At 46.4% G+C, this 13096-nt stretch overlaps 1 protein-coding gene across 6 annotated transcripts in view; it reads left to right on the plus strand.

Moving 5' to 3' along the window:
- Window positions 1–13096, plus strand: part of ARHGEF10 (Rho guanine nucleotide exchange factor 10) — an 869022-nt gene that overhangs the window by 781719 nt on the left and 74207 nt on the right. The window lies entirely within an intron of this gene.

Genomic DNA, 13096 nt, shown 5'->3' on the forward strand with positions numbered 1-13096 from the left:
TCTTTCAAATTGTGTTTCAGGACAATGTCTACATCAAAATTGTAAATATATGAATGTTTATTTAATATATTATAAACCAAATATAAATGTGAAAAATGATAAAAAAAGATAAAGAATAAAACACATATTTTTTTAATAAACAATAAAATACAGTTGTACTAATTAATCATGTAGTAGGAAGGTTTCTTTTTTTTTGGAGGGGGGATATGCCTATAAAAAGAGCATCTAGCCAGCAGTAAAACAAAGTGGGTAAGTTTAGAGTTTTATTTCACATTTTTAGCTTTTTTCCCCTCCTCTAGAACCCAAAATCAAATAGGGGGTACCTTCCTTTGCACACAATTCCAGTTCTAGGCCCTTGAAGGTTGCTTCTGCTGCAAAGATCTTCTTGGAACTATCAAAATAGACACCTCACCCTTCCAGCACCTGTTTTTCTGAGGCAGTACCACTGTGCGAGAGAAATTTCCACGCACCACTAGCGTGCAGCTGAAGAAACTATTGCTGCGTCTTTCATTGGCCTAAGAAACTGCAGCCTGAGTTCAGCGTACCTTGTTTGCAAAGTCCGAGACCCCCGCACTGGCTCTGAAGCAGGCCCTTCTATACAGCAGAAAAAATTGACTCATTGTGGGACTGCAGCTGATGAAATCGACGCAGTGCCTGTTTGCTGCCACCACATCGACTACTAGCGCTCCCGGATTTCCACACATTGCACTTGCATGCCATGTTTTTCCAATGCATCACCCGCAGACCAGAACCACCTTGCATTTTGACACATCATTTTGCCCAACAATCCAGATTCGACACAACACTTCTCCTGTGTGCAGCAGAACTGATGCATCGCCTACCTTAGGACTCAGGACGCATCGATGTGTTATCCAACGCTTCCCTCCTCTGCTGCCGTTTTTCCTTGTGGATTATGATGCATCTGAGGTACTTTGCGTAAAATCACTGCATTCACAGAGTTCATGTACAGAATTTCGTGAAACCTTTTAAAAGTCATATTTTAAATTGTGTATGTTGGTTTTTTGGCACTTTGGTCTTGTTTGGTTTAGATAAAGATACTTTATTTTTCTAAACTGGTGTTGTGTCCATTTGTAGTGTTTTCACTGTGTTACTTTGAGACGCAATGTTCAAAGTATTTGTACATAACACAGATATAAGTCTGACTGCTCGTGCTCACCTACCAAGGGGGTGAGCAGTGGTTATCTGTGTGTGTAACTCCCTTATCCTGACTAGAAGGTAGGGTCCCTGCTTGGAAAGGGTGTATACCACTGCCAACTAGAGACCCCCATTTCTAACAGCTTTAACCAGAGTGGCATAATATAGTGCGCTTCTTATGTTATGAACCAATCTTTAGATTGTGCATGTAGCTGTCCCAACCTTTTTGTCCATTCACAATGTGCATATTGTTCTGGCAAGATGAATGCCAGTGACCCTTTGTTTAACATTACAGATTTGGAGGACAGAGTAGTTTGCTTGTTCCAGTTGACCGAACAAATGCCCTGGCAATCATCATGCACCTAAATTACTGGTTTAAAAGTATTTATTAGAAGCATATTTCAGTCCCATGCAGTTCTAAAAAACTCACCCAACACTATTGCCGGTGGTTTCAAGTACCCATTCTCTCCCATTGAGTGTTAAAATCCTATGTGATACCCAGTGTAGCCGTGTCTTTTATACTTTTGTTTGTGTACATGGACTCATTAAAGCACTCTGCCACCCCAAACAGTAAAGATGTAGTATAGTTCTGAGCACAAACCAGGGTTCCTTGGCACATCCATTAGTTCTTAGAAACATGCCTCCATGCAAACTCAGTGCTGCATGGCCATCAAGTAATGGGATCTGATGAAAAATCATCAGAACTTCATCGAACCTCAATCTAAATTTATAATTCAAATGTCGGGGTTTACTCTTTATCAGTAGCTGTCCGATGTCCTGTTTCCAAGTTATGCTGTAATCACTAGGTGGTCGAAGCAGCATGGGCTACCCTCCTTATCCTACCATTAGCTGGCAGTCCAGCTCATCACTCATAAAAACAACCAGAATATGCATTGTTTGTGGTATTCCCTCTATCAGAAATACCTTCTGCATATGGTGCTCCTGTTTTTTTTCTTTTTGGACCACTAAATATTTGAAAGGGCCTCAGACCCCCATACTTTTCTAAAATGCTGTGCCATTTTGCTCTTAGTGCAACGCCTGCGATGCCTTGACTTTGTAATGTCAGGACAGAATACTGACTTTGGTAGAGTTTAGAATAACATCATGCATCAGTTTTGGGCAGCCAACTTGAGTTTGTTTTATAAAAGTGAAGTACACAATGTGTACCCACAAGTTTCATGTGGTAAGCACTGACCCACACACAGGGATAAGGGGCGGGAATATCAGCTGCTAATTCTTTGAAGAATTATTATTATTGCCATTAAGAACTACAATGGGGACAGCTGCTGATACAGGAAAATCGTAATATTTGTATTATTAATTAAAACACGAATATCCCCATAAAGGTTTTTATTATCACCTTCACTTTTCAATTTATAATGAATACAAACATATTTTTCTGTCAGTATTGCTTCTTCTACATCACATTTTACAGCCAAACATCTGTCAAGATGCACTAACTTGCAATCCAGATCCAATGGGAGTGATGTGAGTTCCACACTGTAGCAAACCCACTGCCACTCAGCCATACACTGACAACGTGTAGCTTAGTAGTAGACTTAGGGAAAGGGGAATAGAACAAGGGAGAGCTACAGAGACACTGGAAATAGTCACATTTTCTGATTGCACACCTGGGCGTGATCAACACTGCAGAAGCATTAATAGCTTAATGAGAGGAAAAAAACGTTAGTATCGCTGCTATAGCAGGACCTGTTTTTGTATAAATGAGTTTTAATGTGAACATATGAAACAAGATGGATTTTGATGGACTGGCCACCTTTAAATGTACAGTTAGCAGACTTGTGGAACGTTTGAACAGTAAATGAACCAATAAACTTAGGTTAAAATTTGGGTGCTTGAATTCTTTCTTATTGGCTTACTTGACCAGGCTAACATTGGCCTTTTCCAGTTATTCTTTAACTGATTTTGCTGTGACATTGCAGGAATTGGCCACTTTATTCCTTGACCCGCAGTGCTAAATCATGCAATGGAATCATGAACCAATCCCTGTGTGAGGTGGGTAGACTTATTGGCAACACCCAAGCTCTGTCACTCATACTCTGAGTGGATCCACATTCCTGTGAGCAGACTCAAATTCATACAGGATCATGAAAGTTAGGACGGCCAACTCTATAAACACTGTTCCTTTATTTGCTGTTCTATGCTCTTGTAAAGTAGATTTTTTAGAGATCTTTCTTAATACTGATATCAGCTCAAGAAAGCAAAGGATGGACAAAGACAACTGGAGGCGGGGTGCAGACTTTGCTGTTGACAGAAGAGACTGTTGGCATTTGTAATAGATAGTTGCAGTAATTTTGCTAAGCTGTAAGAATCTCTGGAGTGCCTTGTACTCTGGAGTCTGAAATTTAAAAGACCTTGGCTGTACTTCCTAGGACAAAATAGAATAGGATACAAACAGCAGAAAGCAAGGACTATGTGATAATGCAAACAAGCCTTAATTTGTAACACAGATTGCTCTTTTGTTCAAACACAAAAAGAGGAAACGCTTACCAATGCCCCCAGCACATGCATTTCACTAGTGGGTGGTGAGTGGATATAACACTAGCAATATGAACGTTTGTTGTTTTCAGATAACGTTATTAAACCATCCTTGCTTCTTCCTAGGGCATTGATTCAGCTTCACAGACACAGTGAGAGTAGCGGAGCTATAATGAGCATCATATTACCTTCCCATTGTCTTTTCACTTCATGTGTGTATTACCTTAAGGTAGATCCAGGGTGGATGGAGAGGGAATGAGGCATTGAGAGCATGTTTTCCCTTGCAGTTTCAGGGTAAATCAATTCAACAATCCCTTCACCTGCCCTAGAGAGGTAGACCTAATTGCACATTCAAATTACTATTTGCCTTCATTTCTGCTTCAAAGGTAATAAACACAATATACACAAGCAGGGGCGGCTCCTCCTCAGGAGCGGAGGAGCGTTGCCCAGTTTGCTGAGAGCATAGCAGACAAACACAAATAAATAAAATGCCATATCTGAAAGAAACACATTAGTTATAGATTCCTTACCTTAGAATTACCCCCAGGCGTCAGACTGGATCCAGAATTTTTTTTCGTCAGCAGTATCTCTGCGCGATGGAAGGTGGTGTCGGTCGGCTCCATGTCCGTCATCTGCGTCGTGGTCGCCGGGATGATGTCACAGCAGCTACTTAGACACTGCCCTTGCGTGCTGAAGTCAGTTATTTCTTTTTCCACGCCAGCCAGAGCAGGTCCGGGAAGAGCAGTACCTCAGTCATTTTTTGACTAAGTTTTTCTCGACTTTTGTCAACTTCTTTTTCGAGTCTTCGACTCCGAAGATGCACAAGGGATGCCCGGTTTCAAGGACTGCAGTTCTTGTCATCGCATGAGGTCTGTAATGGATCCGCACTGAGTGTGTCTTTGTTGCCTGGAGCGTGACCACGACCCCAAGTCATGTTCCGACTGCCGGTCTATGGCGCCGAAGGTTTTGTGGGAGCAGTCCCAAAAGCTGCTTGAGCACCAGCAGTCGGCTCTATGCTGTTTGAGGTCCTGGTCGAGAGGGAGGTCGAGTGACCAGTCGCAGAGCCACCACCATTCCAGTTCGAAATCTTCGAAGTTCTTGCACTCGAGGTTGGGTAAGTGAAAGCATAAGCAGAAGTCGAAGAAGCATCGTCGCTCTTCGACTCTCCTCGTCGGTCAGCCAATCCGACGAAGCACGCGGGTGGTGCCCCTCCTGCGGCTCCGCAGAGTCGACTCCGAGTTTCCCTCCCTTTCTGGGACCCAGAGTGACTGCCTCCCAGCTTCATACAATCTACGAGACAATGCATGCCATCTTTGGGCAGACCGACCCCGCCGGCGCATGTTTGGGCCCCGCAGACTCGGTTGGGGGGCCTAGGTCTTGGCTGCCAGCGGATCCGGCCCCGCAGGCCCCCCTTGGATCCAGGCCTAGATCCGGATCGGCGCCGGTTGACCTCGTTACGCCTTCACCGGCGCCGCTTCCTCCGGCACCACTACCGCGCTCGACACTGGTCGGCCCCCTGGCTGGCGTCGACCCCGGCATCTCGGAGTGGACACTGAGCCCCTTTTCAACATGAGTGGCATCCAGACGATGAAGAGGAAGACTGGTAGGGGTCAGGTGACTCTTTAACGGATCAGCTAGGTTCTGACTAGGACTGGAGAGAGGAACTGGGGGATGACAGAGGTCTTGACACTTCACTTGACCTTGACATCTTGTCTCCTCCTACCGTGGCTACAGAAGAGGGAGCGTCATACGCAGTGGTGTTGCGTAGGGAAGCCGAGGCTCTCATCTTCGAGCTTCCTACGGTGGCGGTCAGGACTAACCTCCTGACAGAGGTGCTTCAACCGGCGGCGAGCTCTTCAGAGCCCCTGCTGCCATTTAATGAGGCCCTCACTGATGTCCTTTTGTGCACGTGGTCCAGGCCCAACACAAGGGGGCTCCCGTGGCCCGGATGATTGCCCGACGCCACCGCCCAGCTCCGAGCGATCCCACTTTCTTCTCCCAACACCCCACTCCGCAGAGCTTGGGAGTCCAAGCCTCCACTTCCACAAGCGCCTTCCCTACTGCTCCACCGGAAAGGGAATCCAAGAAGCTGGACCACCTTGGCAAGTAAACTTTCTCTTCCACCAGCTTAGGACTGTGGTCTGCAAACACTGCATGTCTCTTGGGCCGTTATTCCCACTCGGTGTGGGATACGGTGGCGCAGGTGCTGCCTCACTGTCCGGAGGAGGCCCGGGCAGTGCTCTCCCAGGCTGTTGCCACCAGGAGGGATGTAGCAAAGTTTACAGTACATTGTGGACTGGACACCGGCGGCTCTCTGGGCAGAACTATTTCCACGTCGGTAGCGCTACGCCTGGATGAGGTCCACTGGCTTTTCAGGGGATGTCCAGAACACCTTGATGGACATGTCCTTTGATGGCCGTCGACTTTTTGGTGACAAAGCAGACAACGCTGTAGAGCGTTTCAATGACTCACGGGTTACGGCTAAGTCCTTGGGTCTCTCCACCAGCCCTGCGCAGTCTGCTTTTCACCCCTTTCCTGGCTATGGGAGGGGTGCCCTGCTACATCCCACCCAGAGCCACAGCCTGCAGCAAGTTACCCAATCTTCACGCGTCCGGGTACGTGGGAACAAATGTCGTGGTTCTGGGAGCCAGCGTGCAGGCCAGTCTACTACCCCCCTTCTGCCGCAGCCTCCAAACCCTCCTACTCTGACCTTTCAGGCCCATCAAATGCCAGTGGGCGGCAGGATTCGCTATCACCTCCCCCACTGGCATACCATGACGTCTGACAGGTGGGTTTTGCAGATAGTCCGAAGGGGCTACTCCCTCCCCTTCGAGACTACCCCTCCAGCCATGCCACCGATATACCACCGAATGTTGGAGGATCATCTGGCACTTCTCCAGCAGGAAGTTATGGCTCTCTTGGCCAAGGGAGCCATTGAGCGTGTTCCTGTCCCAGAAGTAGGTCGTGGTTTTTACTCCCACTGCTTTCTGGTCCCCAAGAAGGACAAGGGCCTGCGTCCTATCTTGGACCTCAGGGACGTCAATGGCTTCCTCCGGAAGGAGAAGTTCAAAATGTTTACGCTTGCTCAGGTCTTGTCGGCCCTCGACCCGGAAGACTGGATGGTAGCATTGGACTTGCAGGATGCTTATTTTCACATCCCCATCCTGCAGGCCCACCAGCGTTACCTACGGTTCATGGTAGGCCACAAGCATTTTATATTTTCTGTGCTCCCCTTTGGCCTTACCAGTGCCCCTCGGGTGTTAACGAAAGTGATAGCAGTGGTCGCAGCTCAACTGCGCAGATCAGTGGTTTCAGTCTTCCCCTATCTCGACGACTGGCTCTTAAAGGTGGGCTCACCCCAGACAGTTGTCACCCACCTCGAGACTACGGCCGACCTCCTGCATTCGCTGGGGTTCTCCATCAATGTGCCGAAGTCACACCTGATTCCCTCTCAGAAGCTCCTCTTCATCAGAGCGGTTCTGGACACAACGAGGTTTCGGGTCTATCCTCCCAAACAACGAGTCTGGGATATTCAGGCTATGATTCCGATCTTTCAGCCTCTATCCCCGGTTTCGTTCAGAATGACTCTAAGGCTGCTGGGCCTCATGGCCTCCTTCATCCTGCTGGTTGATCATGCCAGGTGGCATTTGTGGGCTCTGCAGTGGGACCTGAAGTTCCAGTGGGCGCAGCATCAGGGTAATCTGTCCGATTGTGTCCAGATCGTTGAGGGCACTGCACAACAACTGCAGTGGTGGCTCACAAACCAGGATTGGGTCAATGGCAGATCCCTCTCCCTTCCCCAACCAGACCACACTGTGGTGACGGACGCATCCCTTCTGGGATGGGGTGGCCACATGGGAGAGGCAGAGATCAGAGGCCTCTGGTCTCCGGCGGAGTCCGGGCTTCACATCAACCTTCTGGCGCTCTGGGTGATTCATCTTGCATGGAAATCATTCTTTCCCTCTGTCTGGGGAAGAGTAGTGCAGGTGTTTATGGACAACACCACCGCCATGTGGTACTGCAACAAACAGGGCGGGGTGGGGTCGTGGACCCTATGTCAAGAGGCTCTTCGCCTCTGTACATGGCTGGAACATCAGGGCATATCCCTGGTTGTTCAACACCTGGCGGGTTCTCTGAACGCCAGGGCGGACGAAGTCAGCTGCAGGTGCATGATGGATCACGAATGGCGTCTTCATTCGGAGGTGGTGCAAGGTCTCATTCAACAGTAGGGAGAGCCTTGGTTAGATCTATTCGCCACCGAAGAGAACGCACAATGTCAGCAATTCTGCACTTTGGAATTTCCAAGGCGGCACTCACTAGGCGAGGCTTTTCGTCGCTAGTGGAGTTGCGGTCTGTTGTATGCCATTCCGCCTCTATCACGTCTGCCGATAGTGCTGAATAAGATCAGGCGCGACTGGGCCTAAATCATTCTTGTGGCTCCGGATTGGGCACAAAGAGTCTGGTAGCTTGAGCTGCTCAACATGGCCATCGATCCTCCTATCAGACTGCCTCTTCAAAAGGATCTTCTGTCGCAGCAGCAGGGGACGGTCCTCCACCCGATCCCATCCAGTCTCCACCCCCTTGTGTGGAGATTGAGCGGCAGCAGTTGATGTCTTTTGACCTGCCTCCCGAAGTCTGTGACGTAATCTTGGCAGCCAGGCATCCCTCCACTAAGACGGTATATGCCTGCCGGTGGAACAAGTTTGTGGCATGGTATACAGCAGACTCGTTTCAAGCCCACTTCTTAAGGGGTTCTCTTCAGGACCAAAATAGCTCTTACATGATGTGGTACAATCCACTACTCATTTCGGTCCAACGTTATGCTCGCGAGCATAACATTGGACGATGGACTGAAGAAAGAATTTGTTTCACAAAAAGAGGCAGCAAGCAGGAAAGATTTATTCTGGAGCTGCCCTCTATCAAAAACGGACGGATTAGAAGGAAAACTTGTATTTTCACGCGTGCTAAAGCTCTTGTGCAACTTTTGCCTAACGAGTTGTTCGAAAACATCCACACTCTCCACACACTATTTCTTGTGAAATGAGTAGTGGATTATACTACATCATGTAAGAGCTATTTTGGTCCTGAAGAGAACCCCTTAGAAGTGGGTTTGAAACGCGTCGACCTTTTGTTATTTTGCCAAACAAACTTGTGTTTATTTTCTTTGCTTTCGTGCACTGTAAAGTTGTTGTGAATTCAAAAGAGCTGTTTATTTTGGGTAGGAGTGCACTTGAAAGACTATTGTGTAAATTAGTTGTTGTTGTTTGGTTGATTCCCCTGGTGTTTCAATAATATCAAACAGGTCTAGGTAACCAGGAAGAGGCTGTGTTGTATGGCTGTAGTTATGTGTGGGTTATAAGTGTATGCGAATGGGGATTGTGAGTTGTATGAAGAAGAGAGTGTGGTGAGTTTGTAGTAAAAAAGGTTTGATTATTTTTGTACAAAGAATGTGTTTTAGTGTTTTATAAAATGTTGAAGACAACTTGAGCAGATCTTCTTTGAATCAAAAAGTTAAAAAGAATTTTGAAATACATTTTAAAGAATTTAATTGTGAAATATGGTTGTCATGGACTTCATTTCTATGTGCCTCTGAAGTAATGTTGGCTATAATATCAGTATTGGCATTAGTTGTTGTTTTGTTCTATTTTAATTAAAGGCAGGGCCTTAGCTTTGGGGGGTGTTGTTTGGGATGTTCCTCCCCCCAATAAATGTCTGTTCTCATAAACAGTTTGGAATGAAGAAATGGCTGTCGGATTTCACCAGGAACTTTTCATTCACACAGACAAAAAACGCACAATACATTCTCTCTCTCCCTGTTTTGAAATTCCTTTAAAATGTTGGTTATTTTCACAAAATGTTGTGTTTTCTCTAACTTAGTACTGATACCAATACACATTCCTCTCCCTTTCTACTGCCCCTTGGGTCCCTCTCATGCACCCTGCTTGTCCTTTAATGTATTATAACATTATATGCCTGTGTGATTGTTGGGAAAATCTGAAGCTCCCCTCCCCCCCCCCCCCCCAATCTTACTGAGCAAGCTACACCCCTGATTAAAGGACATGCAAAAACACCCAGCAGGCTGCCCTGCTTTGTAGCAGCTTCTTCCACAGTGATGCCAGAAGCTTCTGTAATGCTGGTGAGTAATGAGTAGAGCTGGAGTGCATGAGAGAGTTTCTTCATCATGAATAAACTCCAAGTCGTATTGTTTGTTTGCCTGCAGCCACCTCGGAGAGAGTTTCAGCACCCCAAGTCATTCTTCTGGATGAATAAATCCAGCACTGAACATAGAACGGGAGCATGTAGGGGCTTTTCTAAGCATGGGACGAGGACACTCTCCAATGACAAACTAGCTACTCACAATGTGCATCCAACTAAAACTTTCGAGCAGCTCCGAAACAATGAAATAATGAAAAGGTTCATACTGTGGAGATGTGAAAGAACAACGCTGACTGCTAGAGGCCCTCTTAATTTGCTGTCCCCAGCTTCCTATGATTTGAACCATTGTTTTCCAGGATCTGTTGCCAGAATCGAGGATGAGTCAGTTCTTTGACCAGATCCACAGGACCGTTTGAATCTGCTAGTGAAGAGCTGCTTTCCTCCAGAGGATCTTGACTCCAGAGACTCCAGCGTGCTGTGGTCTCAGATGGCAATGTGCCAGAGAAGGATCCTACACCAGCCCAGGTGTATCAGTTACTTGCTCTGCTACTGGAACATATTGGAAGAGCTGCACCAGTTTTGAAGGGGCTCTTCCAACTGAGCCCCCACTATACCTGCCCATAATAACCGCAGCTTAAGACTTTCTTAAAGGAACTGTTTTATCTGAAAAAAACACACTTGCGCAGGATATTTAGCATTCGTGTGGGGAAAAACAAATTTGTGTTCATTCCCAAAGACTCGTGTGAGCCAAGAACATTAATGTGTATGCAGCAATCTCGACAGAAAGCCACACTCTGAGATGTTCAAAGCAGGACCTGCTTACTGAGTTTTCCCTAAAAAAACAATGTGACCTTCATTGGAAACATCTTTTAACTTGAACCTAGTAACCTGTTTTGAGCTTCAAAACATTTACAACATTTGAATATGGGAATGCTCACTGGGGTCATCCGCTGACCCTGATGTGGTGGTCACTGGCTGATATATTAACTGAGCTCAGCTCTGCTGTAGGAATGATAGTGGATAGCAGCAGTTCTGATTGGAGATGGACAGAAGACATGAAATATTTCAGAGGAAGAACAAGGGGCTGGTCAGATCTCTAGAGGGGTGTATGACGAAAGTGACTCAGGTCGAAAAGAATTGCGTACAAAGTATGTGGTACATGCCTGTTTGCAAGAAGAGAGTGTAGAGGGTGAAGAGGAGAGAACTGTCATTAATAAGGTCAGTTAAAGCTAACTCCTAGCAAAAACGACATTTTCCTGGAATATCGCAATGGAAAAGCGTAGAGACCCTCCCTGAAAAGGCAATGCTTGGTGATCTGCTTGGAAAATCACAGTCCACATGAGAGATACTTCAGAATATGCCTCCTTATTACGCATGCCTTGACTCCGCATGCAATTACAACGTGGTCGTTGATCTGTACCTTCATTTTGAACCTTTCGATCTCAAATCTGATAGACTGACCTGTGCCATTCATAATGACATTGTAAATATGTAAGTTGTTGTTTTTCTGTGCTGTGCCACAATTAAGCATTATTACCCGCATCTGTGATAACGCGGAAGATTCCAACTAGGGCAAAGGGTAGGCCGTCCATTTTGCCATCGGGCGAATGGCATGATGAAGGAAAAACAGAAGCACAGAGTTGAAAAGTGTCTTTGCTCTGCTTTGCCATACTGACCAACACTCGATGGTGACAGAATGGGGCCATCCCGCCCCTTCTATCAGAAAACAAAAAAAATCCCATCCAATCCTCACACAACCAATAAACAAGCATTTAGAATGCAATGGTCTCTGCATTGTTAAAGTTAGAGCTATTGGCATTGCTCATGACATTATTTTTGTTTGTTTTTGTTTTTAAAACCTTGCCTGGGATTCTGTGTTATGGAGTGGAATTATGTGGAATGGTATTTTGTGTTGTGTAGTGGTATGGTGGAGTTCAACTACGTGGTGTGTTGTTGAATTTGATAGGATTATGTGGTATTCAGTGGCGTGGATTGGATGTATGTGGTGTGTTGTGTCTATGTGTTGAGTTGAATTATAAGGTGTGTTGTCGAATTGTGTGGTGTAGAATGGTAGTGTGTGGAGTGGAATGGTGTTGCGTGGAACTGTGTGGCGCTGAATGAAATCATGCTGATAGGAGTTATGTGGCATGATGGCTCGGTTGGAAGGAATGTAAGAGAGAGGCGACAGAGAGAAGGAAAAGCTGGTAAGGATGAGAGTGCATAACATGGGAAAAAGACAGAATGAAGGGGAGAGAAGAAAAAGGAAGCAGGAAAAGTGGATAGAGCGGCAAGTGAGAGAATGGCTAGAAGGGAAGAGCGAGGAGGGCAGAAAAGGGAATGAAAGGAGGAAAAGGACAGCAAGAGGAGTGCAAGAAAGTAGAGTGAAGAGAAAGAAAGGAGAAGAGTGGTAAGAGTAGAGGAGGAGGGAGGCAGACTCAGAATGGGGAGAGCTGAACCGGCTGCAGTCAGTGCTGGAGTCGATGCTGGTCCGCACATGAGCCTCACTGAACTCTTGATGTAATCCCTACATGTTCATGTTAAGCTAGAGCTTTTGAACAGTGGTGTTCAATCCGGGGCTTTCGGATTGTCTTCCACCGGGTGGTATGTAGGGTGCAGCTCCCGGTGGCTTTTGTCTCCGTTACCTGAAGCTGCACTCTCCGAAGGAGCGCTCCTTCCCCCTGTACCAAGCTAAGTATAAGTAAGATCCTTAAACAAACATGTAACGTAGTGGGAGAGGTAGCGGACAGGTGCACCAAGCAATGCAGCGAGGATATGGGAGGTGCGACCATAATGATGAAAAATGAAGCGAGGTGGCCGGGAACAAAGTAGTGTTTAATGAAACCTTTATGGCATTTTCACGTGACAAGCTCTGAAGCAGTGCTAAAGTAACGTGGCGGGAGGGACAGCAAGCAACGGAGGTGGAAATGCAGCCACAATGAAGAAGCCGAACGAAAACAAATTGTGCCTCAGACAAATCATAAATAAACAAAAGGGTAGGACGATATAACAGGAGCAGGCTCCATGGGAGTGAACTAAACACCAGAATGCCATAGTTGTACTCACTGTTTGATGTTGTGCCCTAACGCTTCGCTCAGACTCTTCCTGGCTGCTTCCAGCTCACTCACAAAAGTCGCCATCTTGAGCCCACCCACACGACTTCTCGCAGAGAGAAAGATTGAAAACAGAAAAACACCGCCGAACAACAAACCAAAGGGCGCCCGCTCTCCTCAAAATTTGTTTAAACAAGCAAATGCATTAATTATGTAAGGAGGGAGAGGGTTATTTT

This window comes from Triturus cristatus, chromosome 6 (assembly GCF_964204655.1).
Source record: "Triturus cristatus chromosome 6, aTriCri1.1, whole genome shotgun sequence".
In the NCBI taxonomy this organism is placed as follows: domain Eukaryota; kingdom Metazoa; phylum Chordata; class Amphibia; order Caudata; family Salamandridae; genus Triturus; species Triturus cristatus.